Genomic DNA, 18,437 nt, shown 5'->3' on the forward strand with positions numbered 1-18,437 from the left:
ATAAACAAAAAATCTTAAAAAAAAAAAAGAATTGGATGTTTAACCACTGAGCCACCCAGGTACCCCTCAAAATACTGTCTTTAAAATGGACTGTTCAGGAAATAAGAACAGGTCTTGGAAATTAAAAATATGGTTCAAATTAATCACTCATTAGAAGTTCTAGAAGATAAGAAAAAGCTCTTGACAAATAGAACAAAAGGACAAAAGATGGACAATAGAAGAGAAATATGAAAATTAGAACAATACAGGAAGTCTAACATACAGCTAGTGACTAGGATTCAAGGAATTAAAAAGCAGTGGAAGGAAAAATAGTGAAAAATACATACATATATATGTAGAAGTTTCCCAGACTGGATAACATGAATCAAAATGAAAATGCCATGAATATCTTACACAGTAAGGGAAAAATAAAAGCCCAGGGGCGTCTGATTGACTCAGTTGGTAGAGCAGGCAACTCTTGATCTCAAGTTTGTGAGTTCAAGTCCCACGTTGGGCATGGAGCCTACTGGGGGGGAAAAAAAGGGCCAAACCAAAGCACATCATGGAATTTTTTAACACTAAGGATAAAGAGAAGATTCTAAAAACAATAGCATCAGCCTTCTCAACATCACTGAAAGCTAAAAAGCAAAAGGGAAATACCTCCAATTTTGCCTAGAATTTTATCCCCAGCCAAAAGACGAATCCGACATGCAATTTTAAAACAATTTTGTCCTAGCTGTTCCTTTTCTGGAAGCTATTAAAAGCACATGCTTCAGCAACACATCAGAGAAGAGAGAAAGGCAGGAATTGGAAAAGATACAAAACCAAGAAAAACAGGCTCCAACAGAGGAAAGAGTCAAAGAGAGGCATCCACTTTACAATATCTGGGTAGTCTCCCAGGAACTAGCTCCTCCAACACCTGTTTTATGTGTGGACAACACTGACTTTAGCAAGTTCTTTGTACCAAAATCTGTCCCCATTCTAATGGAGTTCCTTTAAGATAAGAATGTTTTCCCTTGCATATAGCAATACTAAATATCTTTGAATATCAGTTCTGCCAGTTGTCCTATTCTGAGGTTACTCAGCTGTGTTTCATATGGTGGGTCTCCATCTCAGTTTCCTGAGAATATACCATGTATCAATGTTATGTGGACTACTCAGAAAGGGCCAGAATATTGCAAGTGGAGCTTGTTTTAGAAACTATATGTCTTTTTTTTTTTTCTTTTTAACAGCTTTGTTATTGTGCAATGTACTTAAACTACACATTTTTAAGTATACAATTTTACAAGTTTTGATATGTGTGTAGTCCCATGAAACATCACCACTATCATGATAATGAGAATATTTATCATTTTTAAGAGTCTGCTCTTGCCTCTTTGTAATCTCTCCTTCCCACCTTCCCCTCTCTCTACTCCTGTCCCATACCCAGGAAATATTGGTGTCCCAAGGCTGCCATAATAATTACATAAGCTGATGACTTAAAACAACAGAAGTTTATTCTCTCACAGTTCTGGGGGCCAGAAGTCTGAAATTGAGGTGTCAGCATGGTCATGCTCTCTAGAGGCTCTAGGGGATAATAATCCATTCCTAGCTTCTTCCGGCTTCTGGTATCTTTTGGCATTCTTTGATTTGTGGCCAGTTACTCCAATCTCTGCCTCTGTGGTCACATTTTGTCCTCTTCTCAGGGTCTGCCTCTCTTCTGTCTCAAATCTTCCTCTGCCTTCCTCTTACGAGGACACTTGACTTAAATTTAAATCCCACCTGGATAATCCAGAATGATCTCCTCATCTCAAAATCCTTAATTATATCTGCAAAGACCCTTTTTCCAAGCAAATAACATCCATGTCTTCTGGGAATTGGGATGTGGACATATCTTCTGGAGGCCACCATCATTCAATCCACTCCACCACTCATCTGCTTTATGTCATTTGTTTGCATTCTCTAGAATAAAGGGAATCAAACAGTATGGTCCGTTTTGACTTATTTCATTTAGCATAATTATTGTGCTTCTTATTCATGTGGTTTCATGTATGAGTAGTTCATTCCTTTCTATTGCTGAATAGTCATTCATTGTTTGGATTATACCACAGTTTGTTTATTCATTTACCGGTAGTTGATAGACATTTGGGTTGTTTTCAGTTTGGGGCTAGTACATATACAGCTGCTGTGAAATTCTTGTGCAAGTCTTTGTATGGACATATGCTTTCATTTATCTTGGGTAAATATGTAGGAATGGAATGGTAAACATATGTTTTTAGCTTTTTAAGAAATTGCAAGTAGGTTTTTCAAAATGGTTGTACCACTTGACACTCCCACCAGCAGTGCCTATGAGTTCCAGGTGTGTCACATCACTGGCAACACTTGATATGGACAGTCTTTCCGATTGTTGCTATTCTAATAGGTGTATCATGGTAGTTCCTTATGGTGTTAATTTGTACAAGCCTAATGGTTAGTGATGCAGAATATCTTTTCATGTGCTTATATGCCACCCGTATACCTTCTTTGGTGACATGTTTGTTCAGATCTTTGCCCATATTTTCATTAGGTTGTTTTCTTATTGAGGTTTGAGATTTCTTTATATATTCTGGATACAAACCTTTTACATTTGGTTTGTAATTTCTCCTGTCTGTGGCTTCATTCTTTGAACAGTGTCTTTCAAATAGCAGATGTTCTGGGCGCCTGGGTGGCTCAGTCGTTAAGCGTCTGCCTTCGGCTCAGGTCATGATCCTGGGGTCCTGGGATCGAGCCCCGCATCGGGCTCCCTGCTCTGTGGGAAGCCTGCTTCTCCCTCTCCCACTCCCCCTGCTTGTGTTCCCTCTCTCGCTGTGTCTCTCTGTCAGATAAATAAATAAAATCTTTAAAAAAAAAAACAAAAATAGCAGATGTTCTTAATTTTGATAAAGTCCAATTTATCAATTTTTTTTTTATGGATCATGGTTTTGGTGTCATCTCTAAGATCTGTCTAACCCAAGGTCACAAATATTTTCTCCTATATTTTCTCAGAAATTTCATAGTTTAAGCACCTACATTTAGGCATATAGTCCATTTTGAGTTCGTTTTTTATTGAATATGTGCGAAATATGTCTCAAAAATTTTTTGGTTTTGTTTTGTTTTTCTACAGTGGATAGCCAGTTCTTTCCAGCACCATTTATTTAAAAGACTATCCTTTACACTAAAGAGATACATGCACCCCTGTGTTCACTGCAGCATTATTTACAATAGTGAAAATATGGAAGAAACCTAAATGTCCATCTCTAGTTGAATGTATAAAGGTTAGACAGAAAAAGACAAATATCATATGATTTCACATATCTAAGAAACAAAACAAATGAACAAATGAAGCAGAAACAGACTCATAGACACGGGAAACAAACTGATGGTTGCCAGAAGGAGAAAAGGTTGGGAGGTGGGTGAAGTAGGTGAAGGGGATTAAGAGATATAAACTTCCAGTTATCAAATAAATAAGTCATGGGGATGAAATGTACAGCATAGGGAATATAGTCAGTAATATTATAATACCTTTGTATGGAGACAGATGGTAACTAGACTTATTGTGGGGATAATTTCATAATGTATAAAAATAATGAATCAGTAAATTAAAAGATTTATAAAACATAACTTATTTGCAAAATTATTAAAGTAATGACAATACAAAGCTTAATTAAATAACTTCAATAACAAAAATAAATAAATAAATCAGGGGATGCCTGCGTGGCTCAGTCACTTAAGCATCTGCCTTCAGCTCAGGTCATGATCCCAGGGTCCTGAGATCAAGTCCCACATCGGGCTCCCTGCTCAGTAGGGAGCCTATTTCTCCCTCTGCCTGCCACTCCCCCTGCTTGTTCTCTCTCTCTCTCTGACAAATAAATAAATAAAAATTAAAATAATCAGTATGATGAACACCTGAAACTAATAGGATATTGTATATCAATTATACTTCAATAAAAAAATAAATAAAAAACTAGCCTTTGTCTATTGAATTGCCTTTACACCTTTGTCTAAAATCAACTGATCATAAACGTATGGGTCGAGTATGGACCCTATTTTGTTATATCAAATTGGTTTGTCTCTCTTTATATCAACACTGCATTGTCTTGATTACTGTAACTTCATAATCTTAGAATCAGATAGTATAACTCTTCCAACTTTGTTCTTTTTCAAAGTTGTTTTGGCTATTCTAGTTTGCTTTTCCATATAAATCTTAGGATAAGCTTGTCAATTTCTACAAAAAAAGCCTGCTGGGATTTTGTTGTGATTTAATTGAATCCATAGGTCAATTGGGGAGAATGACGTCTTACCAATATTGTGTCTTCTGAACCATGAACACAGCTCTGCTTATTTCAGTCTTCTTTAATTTCTCTTAGCAATATCTTGTGGTTTTTATTATACAGGTTTACATATCTTATATCAGAGTTATCTCTAAGTGTTTCATATTTTTAATTTTATAAATGACATTTTAAAACATTTTCAGTTTTTAATTGTTTGTTGCTAATATATACAAGAAGTACAATTTATTTTTGTATACTGAGCTTGTATCCTACAGCCTAGTTTAACTCATTACCCCTAGTTTTTCTGTAGATTCCTTGTGATTTTCTACATAGAAGTTCTTAACATCTTTGAATAAAGACAGTTTTATTCTTCTTTTCTAATCTGAATGCCTTATTTATTTTTCTTGCTTTATTGCATTGGTTAGAACCTCCAGTACAAAATGAAGTAGAAGTGGAAAGAGCAGACATCTTGCCTTGTTTCTGATCTTAGGGCAAAGCAGTCTTTAATAAGTATGATGTTAGCTGTAGATTTTTTGTAGAAACTCTATCAATTTGAGGAAGGTCCTTTCAATTCCTACTTTGCTGAGAGTTTTTAGTCAGGTTGGATGGTTATTGTTGCCTAAGTTTGCATCTGAATTTGGAAGCCATTTGGTCAATTGTTTATTAAATGTATAATCAACTAAAAACCTCATGGTCTTGGGCACCTGGGTGGCTCAGTTGGTTAGGCGACTGCCTTCGGCTCAGGTCATGATCCTGGAGTCCCTGGATCGAGTCCCGCATCGGGCTCCCTGCTCAGCGGGGAGTCTGCTTCTCCTCTGACCCTCCTCCCTCTCATGCTCTCTGTCTCTCATTCTCTCTCTCAAATAAATAAATAAAATCTTTAAAAAAAAAAAAACAAAAAAAAAACCTCATGGTCTTAATCCTCCTTATGGCTAAATCACAAAGCATTATTGAAGGGTAGGCTTAGTAGAATTTGAAGCCTAAAGACCCCTTCTTAATTTTTGGTTCTGCTATTTACTGTTTGTGAGACAATAGTCAAGTCATCTGACCTAGCTCTAAGACTCAGTTTCCTTATATTTAAATCAGTAATAACAAGGTAATGTTAACAACCATGCAGGATTGGCACTTGCCTGAACCTGAGAGAGCATCTTCTTAAATTGTGTGCCCTAAGTACTTTGCTTGCCTTATCCTAGTTCTGGCCCTACATTATGATGTTCAATTCACTGTGTTCCTGGAAGTCACAGTATTCTCCAGTGCTGTCATTCTGAACCATGTTCTCACTCTGAGAGACCTGGATTTTTCTGAAAAAAATAGTGGAAAAAATTCTACATATATAATTTCAAATTCCTTGAACCTGAATTGACATTTCAACTCTTTTAATAGCTGTGGAAAAGAAAACAAACAGTATTTTGAAGTAAAAAAAAAATAGCTGTGGGATCTTGGGCAAATTATTTAACTTTTCTGAACCTTACTTTCACAAACTGTAAAATGAATAATAATACCTATTTTACCTACCTTATATAAGGTGTTTTGAAGCTCAGCATGATGATGGATGGATAAACGCTTTAACTGCAAATCATCTCTCAAATATATAAAGTATTAGCGTGCCAACTGTGAGAGCAGATCACTGGTAAAAGCTTGATGAATTCCTGCAAAGCCCAGACATGCGGAAGAAATGACACAGAAATGTTCCAAGTCTCCAAATTTATTGAGCCCTTTCCTTCCTTTGGTGCATAATGAATCACTGGTGAATCACTCAGTCAATCACAAACATATTCAAAGGACTAAAGTAGAGGACTGGTTGGCTCTGCCTTAGGCCAAAATCGCATCTCAGAGTGAGCAACTTTCACTTAATTTTCAAAGGAATTTCATTTCATTCAAATTCTCTTTGATCAAAGCTTAATTTATCAACAATAAAGTATATGTACCTTCAGTGTACAATTCAGTGAGTTTTGACAATCATATATACCCATGTAATACCCACGTCAAATCAAGATATAGAACTTTTTCCTTAACTCAGAAAGTTCCCTCAGGCCCCTCTGTAGTCAAATCTACCACCATCCCAGAGGTAACTGTTCTCATTTCTATCATAGAATGTTAGTTTTGCTTATCTTGGACTTCATACAATGGAATCATACAGAATGTACTCTTTGAAAAACTTTACTTTTGTTATATTAAGATTCTAGTTAAACAGGGCTCAGAGCTAGGGTATTCATGTTCCCTTGGCTATTTAAAAGCAGAGGTAACTTGAGATTTTTATTTCCATTCACAGTTGTTATAACAGTTACTCTCTTTTTTTTCCTTAAGATTCACTTATTTATTTTAGAGAGAGCACTGGAGAGCTGGGGTAGAGACAAAGGAAGAGGAGAGAAGCAGAATCCCTACTGAGCGCGGAGCCTGAGGGCTTGATTTCACAGCCCTGAGATGACCTGAGCCCTGAGCCAAAATCAAGAGTGGAACATTTAACCAACTGAGCCACCCAGGTACCTCACAGTTACTTTCCGATTGTTCTGGTTTTTGGAATTACCCTGAAGTACAATAAAAGAGTGAGTACTTAAGCAGGGAGTCAGGAATCTTGGGTTTCAATCTTTGCTTCATTACTTTGGGCAAGCTCTTAGCTGTGAGGTCTGGCCCATAAGAACTTTTTTTTTTAATTTTATTTATTTATTTGAGAGAGAGAGTGAGAGAGAGAGCACAAGAAGGGGTAGGGTCAGAGGGAGAAGCAGACTCCCCGCCGAGCAGGGAGCCTGATGTGGGACTCAATCCCGGGACTCCGGGATCATGACCTGAGCCGAAGGCAGTCGCTTAACCAACTGAGCCACCCAGGCGCCCAAGAATTTTTAACATTTTATCATTTTAATCAAGTTTACTGTTAAAAATAAGCATATTTCTCTTAAACATTTGAAACTAAATTTTCTGTTTAGGTGAGCTTTGGGGAAAGTTATACTTATTCCCTTTAGACCCATTCTGCTGAGCTCAAGACATTTAGATAGCCTATGTTGTATGTAGCTTATTCCAATTTGGGATGATACAGTGCAGCCCAGATATCAGGCTGAAACACTTCTAAAAACAAGTAATTCTAATTCTGGAAAAATCCTATCATGGCTGATTCAAGGTAGGAAAGCAAGGGACTAGAGATGAGAAGCTGAAGGCTGACTTACTTTTTACTGTATACCTGTTTGTGCTGCTTAATTTCTGTACTAAGTACATGTATTAATTTTTCAATTTTGGGGGGGAGAGGGTCAAAAGGAGAGGGAGAGAGAGAATCTTAAGCAGGCTCTGCACCAGCACCCGAATAGGGCTCCATCTCATGAACCTGAGATCATGACCTGAGCCTAAATCAAGAGTCAGACACTCAGCTGACTGAACCACTCAGGCGCCCATAATTTTTCAAAATTTTTATTTATTTTTATTATTTTTTAAAGATTTTATTTGTCAGAGAGAGAGGGAGAAAGCATACAAGCACAGGGAGTGGCAGGCAGAGAGAGAAGCAGGCTCCCTGCTGAGCAGACAGCCGGATGTGGGACTCGATTCCATGACCCTGGGATCATGACCCGAGCCGAAGGCAGACACTTAACCGACTGAGCCATCCAGGTGTCCCAAAATTTTTAAATAAAATTAAGAAGTGGAGGTGAATTGAAGTGTACAGCTGAATATGAATTCCGAGGCCAAAAGGAGAGATGTGTCCTATATAATTCAGTTATTATAACTGATAACCAGCGAGCCTGGACCATGCCTGATGGCTGAGCTTAAATGGATCATTTCCTGCCATTCCTTTTCTGCCCCTACCCACCTCTCCACCATTTTCCAGTATGACTCACCCTCGTACTCCAGGACATGATAATGTCATGTTTGCCCAAAATAGATGTTTCATGCCTTAGTGCTTCTCTCCACAGTGCTTCTGTGGCCTTTAACCCCCCACGCATTCCACCTCTTGACCCAGGTAAATTCTTCCCTCTTCCTTCTCTCACTACCATCCCTGTTTGGATGAGGGCTCCTCCTCTGTGTTTCTATGCTTATTACATAATATCGTAATTGCTTTTTCCTTTCAAATAGCTAGTTTTTTTCATTGTAAAAGTAACTGATGCTCATTGTAACATTTCAAATGATAGGGATGTGTATATCGAAAAAGAACTTTCCTCCCGCTGACCCCCATTCCACTTGGAAGGGTACCAAAGGGTGACTTTCCATACTTTAGTAAAAATTACTGAAGCAGTACTTGAATTTATTTCCCTTTGTAAGATTCAAATCACAGGAGTTTATAAAGGAGCGCTCCCCTTGGATTTTTGCCTTCACTTTCCTTGCCCAAATCATTAATGGTGTGCTGGGTAGCCTTCCAGTCCCTCTTTCTATCCATTTCATGTAAATGCACATGCGTATGTGTGGCAGATACTAAAACACCAGAACTCAAAGTGCTCTCACTACTAGATCTTCCCTTCCTTTTCCTCTGTGCCCTGCTTTAAGGGGGGCTCTTTGTTGTTCAGAGCAAGGTTATGAGCAGAGATGTCGATTGAAGAAGATGAGAGAAGCAAAAGATTTCTCTGCACAAGAAAGATCTTAGAGCCATCCTGAGAAGGAAAGAAAAGATCTGGAGGTGGGGAGTAAAGGGGGAAACCTGAATGAGCAGGGAGTTTTGAGGGAAGGGGGCGAGGGGAAAAAAAGGGGAGCAGTTGCTTCAAGGAGTAGGACACTGGGGAGATGTAGATATGTAAAGAGAATTTTTAGCAAGTTTTAATATAATTTAACATAATTCCTCATTTACTATCTCAAGAGACTTTCGGTAAGAGTCACTGTTAGGTTTTAAGGCTTTGGGGAGTCATATGTGTGTTTCTCGTGAAAGTATCTATAGGTCCACACCGGATCTGGGGGTGGAGTGAATCTCCCCTGAAGCACCTGGGCTGCATAGAGTAAGTTGGTGGAAAATCAAGGAACAAATTCAGGACACTGTAAGGAAGGGAAGGAGAAGTAGGAATGAAAGCTGGTCACTCCCGAGGAATATCTAACTCCCATTATCTCAGCCTTAACAAAGTGTGCCGGTCGACAGAGCCTGCCCACATGTACAGAGCTTTTTCAAAATCCTAAATTTAAGTAGTGCCTGGGAGGCTCAGTCAGTTGAGTGTCTGACTCTTGATTTTGGCTCAGGTCACAGTCTCAGGGTTGTAAAATCGAGCCCCACGTCAGGCTATGCACTCAGTGCGGAGTCTGCTTGAGATTCTCTCTCCCTCTGCTTCTCTCCCAGCTCACTCACACACACACTCTCTCTCTCTCTCTCAAATAAATAAATAAAAATATTAAGGAAAAAAAACCCCACCAAAATTCTAGATTTAAATTACTGAAATATTAATGAATAACTAAAGATCATCAGACAGCTTCAGAAGGCTCCAAAGAGAAAACAACAAACTTAAAAACAATGACCTAGGAGGAAACAGGAATAACAAACAGGGGAAAAAAGCAAAGAGGTAAAAGGTTCTGGCCAGTTACCTTGGAGATTCAAAACGATATTGCGTACATAAAACGTGAACAGGTATTGATGGGTATCTATGAAAAAGAAACCATCAGAGAATAAGAACTTTTGCTCAAGCCAGAGGCCTGCCAATCTCTGAGACTCCTTCTTTCTTACCTCTAGTGTCCAATGTGACAAGTCCTACCAACTCTGCCTTAGGAATGGCCCTCATCAGTTCTTGTCCAAACTAGTGTTCTATCCTCTACAGTACAGTCCTAGTAATCTGTAAAAATCTCCCCTCCTTAAAAACCTCTGGTGGATGGGGGCGCCTGGGTGGCTCAGATGGTTGGGCATCCGCCTTTGGCTTGGTTCATGGTCTCAGGGTTCTGGGATCGAGCCCCACATCGGGCTCCCTGCTCAGCAGGGAGTCTGCTTCTCCCTCTCCCTCTGCCTCTCCCCCTGCTTGTGCTTTCTCTCTCTCAAATGAATGAATAAAATCTTAAAACAAAAAAACAAAAAAAAACCTCTGGTGGCTCCTGATTTCCCATGGGATAAAATCCAGACTCCATAGTCAGGTTTACAAAACTCATTATATCCAGTCTCCCCATCTAGACTTACCACCCCATCCTCTTCTCCCAGAAGCCTGCGTTTCTCCACACTGAACTCCTCCCAGTTCTCTGAACGAGACTTGCCCTTTCCAGCCCCTAGAGCCATAGTAGAAAGCTCTTCTGGCTTCCCTGCCAGGCAATCTCCTGCCCAGCAGTCAACACCCAGCCCAGTTTTCCCTGTAATCGCAAACAGGATTCTGCACCCGCCCTCAGGGCCCTCATTAGCACTCTCCTTGAGCCTCTGTTCAGGGACTGGGTAGGTGCTCCATGCCGTCACTCAGGATGATCGAACATGGCAGCAGGCTGCTTGGCCATGTCCCCAGCCACCTCACCCCTACTCAAGTGGAAAAGAAAAACTCCTCCTTCCACATTTCCTCCAGAAGGAAATGCCTTCTTTGATGAGCTCCGCTAGCCTTCAGAAGAAGCTGAGTCAGGTACTCTGGGCCTCTTATTAAAAAACAGGCACCCCTTGGACGCCTGGGGGTCTCAGTCAGTTAAGCGCCTGCCTTCAGCTCAGGTCATGATCCCAGGGTCCTGGGATCGAGCTCTGCATCGGGCTCCCTGCTCAGTGGTGAGCCTGCTTCTCCTCCTCCTTTGCCTGCCACTCTGCCTGCTTGTGTTCTCTCTCTCTCTCAAATAAATAAATAAAATCTTAAAAAAAAAAAACAAAAAACACAACAGGCCCCAAATGGAGTCACTTGTCCGTATCAGCAAACCAAGACTTTGTACCTAACCTAATTGCAGTTTAGTCTCTCCCAGGAATGTGACCTTTAACCAGTCAAACTGGAATTTCCTGGTCAGCAGTAGTAGGTAATCTGCCTGAAAGACCCCCACCTTTCCCCCAAAGGGAGGTGACCTTGCCTGAAATAATACACCTGTCTTCCTCTTTCTGCCTCTAGAAGCTTTCCATTTCGTGTAGCTCTTTGGAGCCCCTTTCTGTTTGCTAGATGGGATGCTGCCCGATTCATGAATCATTGAATAAAGCCAATTTGATCTTTAGATTTACTCAGCTGAGTTTTGTTTTTAACACCCTCAGTCCAAGTTTGGGGCAAGAGCTCTGTCCTGACCACTGCTCTGCTACTAACCAGTTGTTGGTAGTAACTGTGGGCAAGGTAACTAACTTTGCTGAGCTTCACTGTCCTTATCAGGAAAATGAGGGCATTGGATAAGAGGACCTCTGAGGTAATACCTCACTTGTGATCTCCAGTTTTGGGTTATTTACAAAGGGAAAATCCCAAGAGTGGAAAAAAGCCCTCCATTCCCCATTCACCTCAGGGCCGGTGGCTGAAGTTGGTGGTTTCTGGAGTTAATCAGCTGACTCAGAACTTTGCGGCTTCCGCACTTTTCCTACCTAACCAAGGGGAGGGGCGAGTAGGGTGAGGTGGCTCAGAGCCGCCTGCTCTGACCCATCAGCTAGGCGTGGCTGCAGAAAGGGACACGGTGACTGCCTGCTGCTGGCCTCTCCCAAGGGCTGCCTCCTCTCTCTGGAGGAATTGATTGGCACACAGGGACCAAGCTGGGTCCTCACGGTACCAAGCCCACCGAGGAGGGGAGAGGAGAGAAGGGCCCATGCTGGCTTTGTGGAAGGGATGCTGAGGAGGCAGCACTGGCCACAGTCCCATTGCACCCATTCTCCCCTACCCTCTCCCCTGCAGTTTTGAGGAGAATTCAGGTATGAGGAGGTGTCTGCGGAGGCTGGAGGGGGAGCTACAGTGGGCAGGAGGCCAGGAGCCTGACTGGCTTTAATAAGTAAAAATGCAGCTGGTTATTATGTGTTTGCTTGTTTTCTTCTGTACGCAGCATTTTAGGCAGCCCTAGTTTTCAAAGATCAGGTGGTCTGATAGCTTATGAATATCAAAGAAAACCTTCCATTTCTAGAGTCATTTGCCAGGCTCTTCTGAGCTTGCAAAATATCCTATTTACCCTGTAGATAGGCTGTTACTCATATGTAGGATATTAGCTGATGGGCACCACAAGACTCACGCCAAAATGCCTTGGCCAATGACCTGCCACAGGGCTCCCTCCCAGCCTATCTGGTTTCTGTTTGCTACTTGTAAACAACTACTTGCTTCAGAAGACCTTTATCAAAGTGCATTTAAATTATCTGAGAGGGGAGAAGTATTTTTTTTTTCAAGATTTTATTTTTGAATAATCTCTACATCCAATGTGGGACTCGAATTTACAACCCCGAAATCAAGAGTCACATGCTTTACTGACTGAGCCAGTCTGGTGCCATGGGGAGAAATATTTTCATGATTTTTAGCTGTGGAAGATTCTAGTGCCCCACTTGCTGTAGAATTTTCTGGAAGTTTCTCAAGCCATAGTGGTTTAGGGTATGATTCTGCAGGTTTTGCATGTATATTCCAGTCTTCTCCATGGGCAAACAGCCATGAATCAGTTTAGATGATCACCTTGGCAGACAATGAGATTGCCTGGGCAGGTGTCTAATAAATATTTATTGCATGTTTAGTTGAATAGATTGGAGCTTCGCTACGTCAGTCACGGCTCTGTGCTGCATAGAACAGAAACCAACACTAGTCACATCGAGCAAATAGAGAAAATCCTGGAAGGATATCCGAAACTCAAAGAATTAAGGCAGGTGATCTAGAAAGTTGTAGAATCAGGGTAGCTCTGGAGTCTTGGCACAGAGCCTACAGGAAATTCACAGCTTGGGGGCCATATTGGCCCGATGATGGCTCTAATCTCCAACATCTCCTCTGACCCAAGATTCAAAGTTCTGGGACTTTCAGGGTCTGAATGGCTGAATTGAAATAATTTACCCATGGGTAATAAAAGAAGGATCTGAGCTCTTCAGTTGCAGTGAGAGGCTGCAATTAAAGGAACATACTAAGACTTGGTCGTCAAAGGAGGCCTCACACAATGGGGAATTTGCCAGAAAGGAAGAAGGTAATATTAGTGGGAAGGGGGCAAATTAGATATTACACTGTGAACAAGGACAGATGTCATCTACACTGACACTAAAATGAGAGATGAGGTGGGGCTGGGGCTGGGGCTGGTTGCTGGTCAAGGTTGAAGGAGAAGAAGGTTGTAATTTTGGAGGAAGGAGAAGAACATGACTTTCAGAGACATGGGTGGCCAGCAAGATAGCAGTAGAATCCTGGGGAGGGGATAACAGAACCTGGATGGTGAGGTGCAGAGAACAGGTGTTTCGTGGTGTTCTTAGGCTAACACAGGAGCTCAATACATATTTGTTAAATTCATAACAAAGTGGAAACGTACATCATGCTATTCAGATACGAGACTGAAGTTCCTCTGGCTGGATGAGGTGGGGAGTATGTCCCCCACAGAGGTTGACTCATCCTTAAAGCCAGCCTGGCTAGTCATCCCTCCTCCTGAGAACTTTCCCATTCACTCTGGAGCAAATAACCTCAAGCCCTCCTTCAGTAAGGGGTGTGTGTGTGTGTGGGGGGGTGGATATCCTTACTCTATCTGAATCTGAAAAATAGGGAGCATCTGTATCTAAAATGTCTATAGAGTTAGCATTGGATTTTCCCAGACTTTAGCTGGACTAGAGTAACTTTGCCTTTATCTTCCAAGGAAATATACTTCTACCTCTAGATTATCAGGTGAGGACTCAAACCTCAATTTCTGCCAATTATTTTCCTCCTTTTCCAGAAGAGTCTCTCTTCTTCCTCTCCTTCATGCAAAGCAGCATGGCCCAAATGCATGGATTCTGATGTTCTATAAATTTGGGTTTGAATCTCAGCTCTTCCCTTTATTTGATGGCTGTGTGACCTTGTCAGATGTTACCAAACCTGCTTCATCCCCTGTGAAATGGGGAAAATAATGCTTGTCTTGCAAGAGGCATCATGAAAATGTATGTTGAAGTGCCACATATATAAAAAAACTGCAGGGTGGGGGTGCCTGGCTGGCTCAGTCGGTAGAACATGTGACTCTTGATCTCAGGGTCATACGTTCAAGCCCTATGTTGGGCAAAGAGCTTACTTAAAAATAAAATAAAATAAGATAAAAATTAAAAAATGCTTGAATTAAAAAAAACTACAACAACACTACATGGCAGGTTGTCCAAAAGATGGACAAGAAGTTGCAGATACCACCTCTTCTCCTACCCTGGGCTATTTGTTTATTTATTTATTAAAGATTTTATTCATTTGACAGAGAGAGACACAGTGAGAGAGGGAACACAAGCAGAGGGCGTGGGAGAGGGAGAAGCAGGCTCTCCACCGAGCAGGGAGCCCCATGTGGGGCTTGCTGTGGGGCTTGCTGTGGGGCTCAATGTGGGGCTCGATCCCAGGACCCTGGGACATGACCGAAGCCGAAGGTAGAAGCTTAACGACTGAGCCACCCAGGCACCCCTACCCCGGGCTTTTTAAAGACTAGTTATTGTCTCTTTATCAAAAAGAGTGTTAGCTTTTGGCAGGCCCAAGGGTGAGACATATTATCTAGTGGATACAAATAATAATTTTTGAGAAATATGGTATTATATAATAGAGCAGAAATAATTCCTCAGGCACTATCAAAGCTTAGATAAAAATCTCCCAATTCCTATTTAGCTTAAGGAACTAACAGGTCAGGTACACAAAGATGTTATGTAGAGGGATGGTCATTGCAGTTTTGTTTTTGTTTTTTTTTAAAGATTTTTATTTATTTATTTGACAGAGAGAGAGATAGTGAGAGCAGGAACACAAGCAGGAGGAGTGGGAGAGGGAGAAGCAGGCTTCCTGCCGAGCAGGGAGCCCGATGTGGGACTCGATCCCAGGACCCTGGGATCATAACCTGAGCCGAAGGCAGACGCTTAACGACTGAGCCACCCAGGCACCCTGCAGTTTTGTTTCTAAAAGTAAAGTTTGAGAACAATTTAAATTTTAACTATAGAAGGACGCCTGGCTGGCTCAGTCAGTGGAGCATGCAACTCTTGATCTCAGGGTTGCAAGTTTGAGGCCCATGCTGGGTGTAGAGATTACTTAAAAATAAAATCTTGGGGTGCTTGGGTGGCTCAGTTGGTTAAGCGTCTGCCTTCGGCTCAGCTCATGATCCAAGGGTCTTGTGATAGAGCCCTGCCCCTCATCAGGCTCCTGCTCAGTGGAGAGTCTGCTTCTCCCTCTTCCTCTCCCTCTGCCCCTCTCCCCCTGCTCATGTTCTCTCTCTCTCTGTCTCAAATAAATACAATCTTTTAAAAAAGTAAAATCTTAAAAAATTATAACCATAGAGGATTAGGAGATTAAATATAGTAATTTTCTTCGTTTATTTATTTTTTTAGTAATCTCTACACCTGACATGGGGCTCAAACTTAATAGCCCTGAGATCAAGAGTTGCATGCTCTTCCAAATGAGCCAGACAGATGTCCCAAATTATAGTAATTTTTTACAATAAAACTGTATAGTCTTTAAGAAGATTCTGTAGAAATATATTTAATCACATGGAAAGGTGTTCTTGCTGTATTAAGTGAATACATTATTATAACATTATAGTATGATTCTATTTTTATTATATATGTATAATATTTGAAGGGATATATGTTAAATGTTAGTGCTTATCTTTGGGTGTGGAAGTATGGAGATTTTATATTATTTTTATTCATAACTATTTTCTAATTTTCCCACAATGAACATGTATTATAGGTATATATAAGAAGGGGAAATGATCATCTAATCCTTTTTGCCCTGATTTTAGACTATTCAAGCACCCTTTTGTTTTTCCAAATTTGGTTTCTTCAAGGCTATCTCTTAAGAAAATATAGGGAGGGGCGCCTGGGTGGCTCAGTTGGTTAAGAAAATATAGGGACAAAGTTATATCTAGCTAACTTATAATTAATATCAAAGGCAGTCTTGAATTTTTTTTTCCACAAAAAAGGAGGTGTGAATTGTAAAAGGTGGGGGGCAACTTTCCCTTTATCCTTCTAGATTCTTTTGGCTGGTCTGTTAATTAAATTGACATAAGACAGATTAATAGGAGAAAAATAAATTATGTAGGTATGGGATAGCCCCATATAGAGCCCCAATAAGAATATGAGACGGACAGATGCAGGATCTAGTTACAATGTAGCTGTAAAGTGCTGCCTTGTCTTTGCCCCCTGCTCAAAATAAAGCTGTTACCTTTCTAGCCCTATCCGCCATGGTGCTTAGCAGCCAGGGATGCATGGTCTCAGACATGTTTACCAAGTAAAACACTGACTTGAGGGGCGCCTGGGTGGCTCAGTCATTAAGCGTCTGCCTTCGGCTCAGGTCATGATCCGAGGGTCCTGGGATCGAGCCCCACATTGGGCTCCCTGCTCAGCGGGGAGTCTGCTTCTCCCTCTCCCACTCCCCCTGCTTGTATTCCCTCTCTCGCTGTGTCTCTCTCTGTCAAATAAATAAATAAAATCTTTAAAAAAAAAAAAAAAAGAATATGAGACGGACGAAAATGTCAGGCAATTGAAGCTTCTACACCATCCTGAGCTAGGAAATGGGATAGGGGCCCTGGCCTCAAAGGAGAGGAGGGTAATTCCCAGGACAATAAAAACAGATGTTTGATAATTAGATGTTTGCCTTGCCATACACATGGGTCACTCAGATGAAAAGTTATTTCTGGTAGTAGTAGTCTTTCTGGGCCAGGCCTCCCTAAACTCTTTTAGGTAGTTAAGGGAGAGGTAAAAGTAATTTTCTTGAATCTTCTGGGTTTTGATTGCTTTCAGCTCAAAATAATGCACATGCCAAAGTGGCCTATTTTGGGGTCATGTATTCTGCTCCCCCTCAGAATGAAGAGGAAACAGATGTTCCTACTCTGTTTTAGTTTTCTTCTCCTTCTTCTTCTTCTTTTTTTTTTCTTTTCAGAAATAGCACGTAGCACTATGGCCTCCCCTCAGTGAATGCTTTGTCAAAACTTGAGCTCCTTTCCTTGTTCTTACTGCAGGATGAGACACCGAAGTCACCAGCCCAGAGTGAATATCCTAAAGGCTCTAGGACCTAGTTTTTTCAGTATCTCAAAACTGGGAAAAGGGCAGATGATAATGATTACAAATCTGTCCCTGGGAAGGTATCTATCCATCCCTCTTGTGATGAATTAATAAAATAGTCTTCTGATTTAAAAATATGTTTCCTGGGCGCCTGGGTGGCTCAGATGGTTAAGCGTCTGCCTTCGGCTCAGGTCATGATCTCAGGGTCCTGGGATCGAGCCCCACATCAGGCTCCCTGCTCAGCGGGGAGCCTGCTTCTCCCTCTGCCTCTCTCTCTGTCTCTTATGAATAAATAAATAAAATCTTAAAAAATAAAAAGTATGTTTCCTGAGAATTTGCTTAGCATGAACAATCCTTGATAAACTGATAAAATGCCTTTTGAAATTTGAGTAAATGTCCTAGGTTTGGTCAGAGGGGGAAAAAGGGGGTCCTTGCCTTAAAAAAGTCCAAAGTCCAGTTGGGGCAGCTAGACATATAAAAAAATAATTGTAAAGTATTACGAGAAAGGTCTTAACTGATTTATTAACAAAGCGATATTAGCATTTGGACATGATAACTTGTGATTTTAGGGATGAGTGGGAAGTACGCCAAGTGGGGGCGGGGCAGAGAAGGCAATGCAGGAAGAGCAAATTGTGTGTCACAGCCTCAAAGTATTTCGGCAGAAAGATCAGTTTCTCTCCTTGAAAAACTGATGACCAGACTTTGCATAGAGAACCCCAATTTCCACACAGCCTGCTACACCCAGTGAGCATTTCCCGTTAGGTTACCAATAGTGAATTCTTGTCAAGGAAGCGGGTTCCGAAGATTCGGTAAGAGATGTTCATGTTCGTAGAAAATGATAGAGATCTCCAGGGCTTTATGAAACGCAAGAGATTTCAAGCACCGCTTCGGCCAAACGCTTCACTTCTTCACTTCTCTCAAAAACTTGCACCTGCTACCTTTTGCTGAATGTGTTACTCGAACTGCTGAAAGTTTTTAATTTATGGCGCTCTGATCTTTCCGGGGAAAAAATGGTAGGAGAGACGGGCCGAGAGCGAGAAGGTCAGACCGCGGCCTCGGATTTCTTTCTTTTTTTTTTTTTTTAAAGATCTTATTTATTTATTTGAGACAGAGAGAATGAGAGAGAGAGAGCACATGAGAGGGGGGAGGGTCAGAGGCAGAAGCAGGCTCCCTGCCGAGCAGGGAGCCCGATGCGGGACTCGATCCCGGGACTCCAGGATCAT

General features: G+C 41.2%; 1 non-coding gene across 1 annotated transcript; it reads left to right on the plus strand.

Annotated features, from left to right (window-relative positions):
• Positions 1-16,301: 16,301 nt before the first annotated feature.
• LOC118007194 lies at positions 16,302-16,432 on the plus strand. The gene has a single exon (XR_004678322.1). It is a non-coding gene; the product is annotated as a small nucleolar RNA SNORA63 (small nucleolar RNA).
• The last annotated feature ends 2,005 nt before the right edge of the window (positions 16,433-18,437 follow it).

Source organism: Mirounga leonina, unplaced genomic scaffold (genome assembly GCF_011800145.1).
Source record: "Mirounga leonina isolate KUSES-001 unplaced genomic scaffold, KU_Mleo_1.0 Mir_115, whole genome shotgun sequence".
Classification (NCBI taxonomy): Eukaryota; Metazoa; Chordata; class Mammalia; order Carnivora; family Phocidae; genus Mirounga; species Mirounga leonina.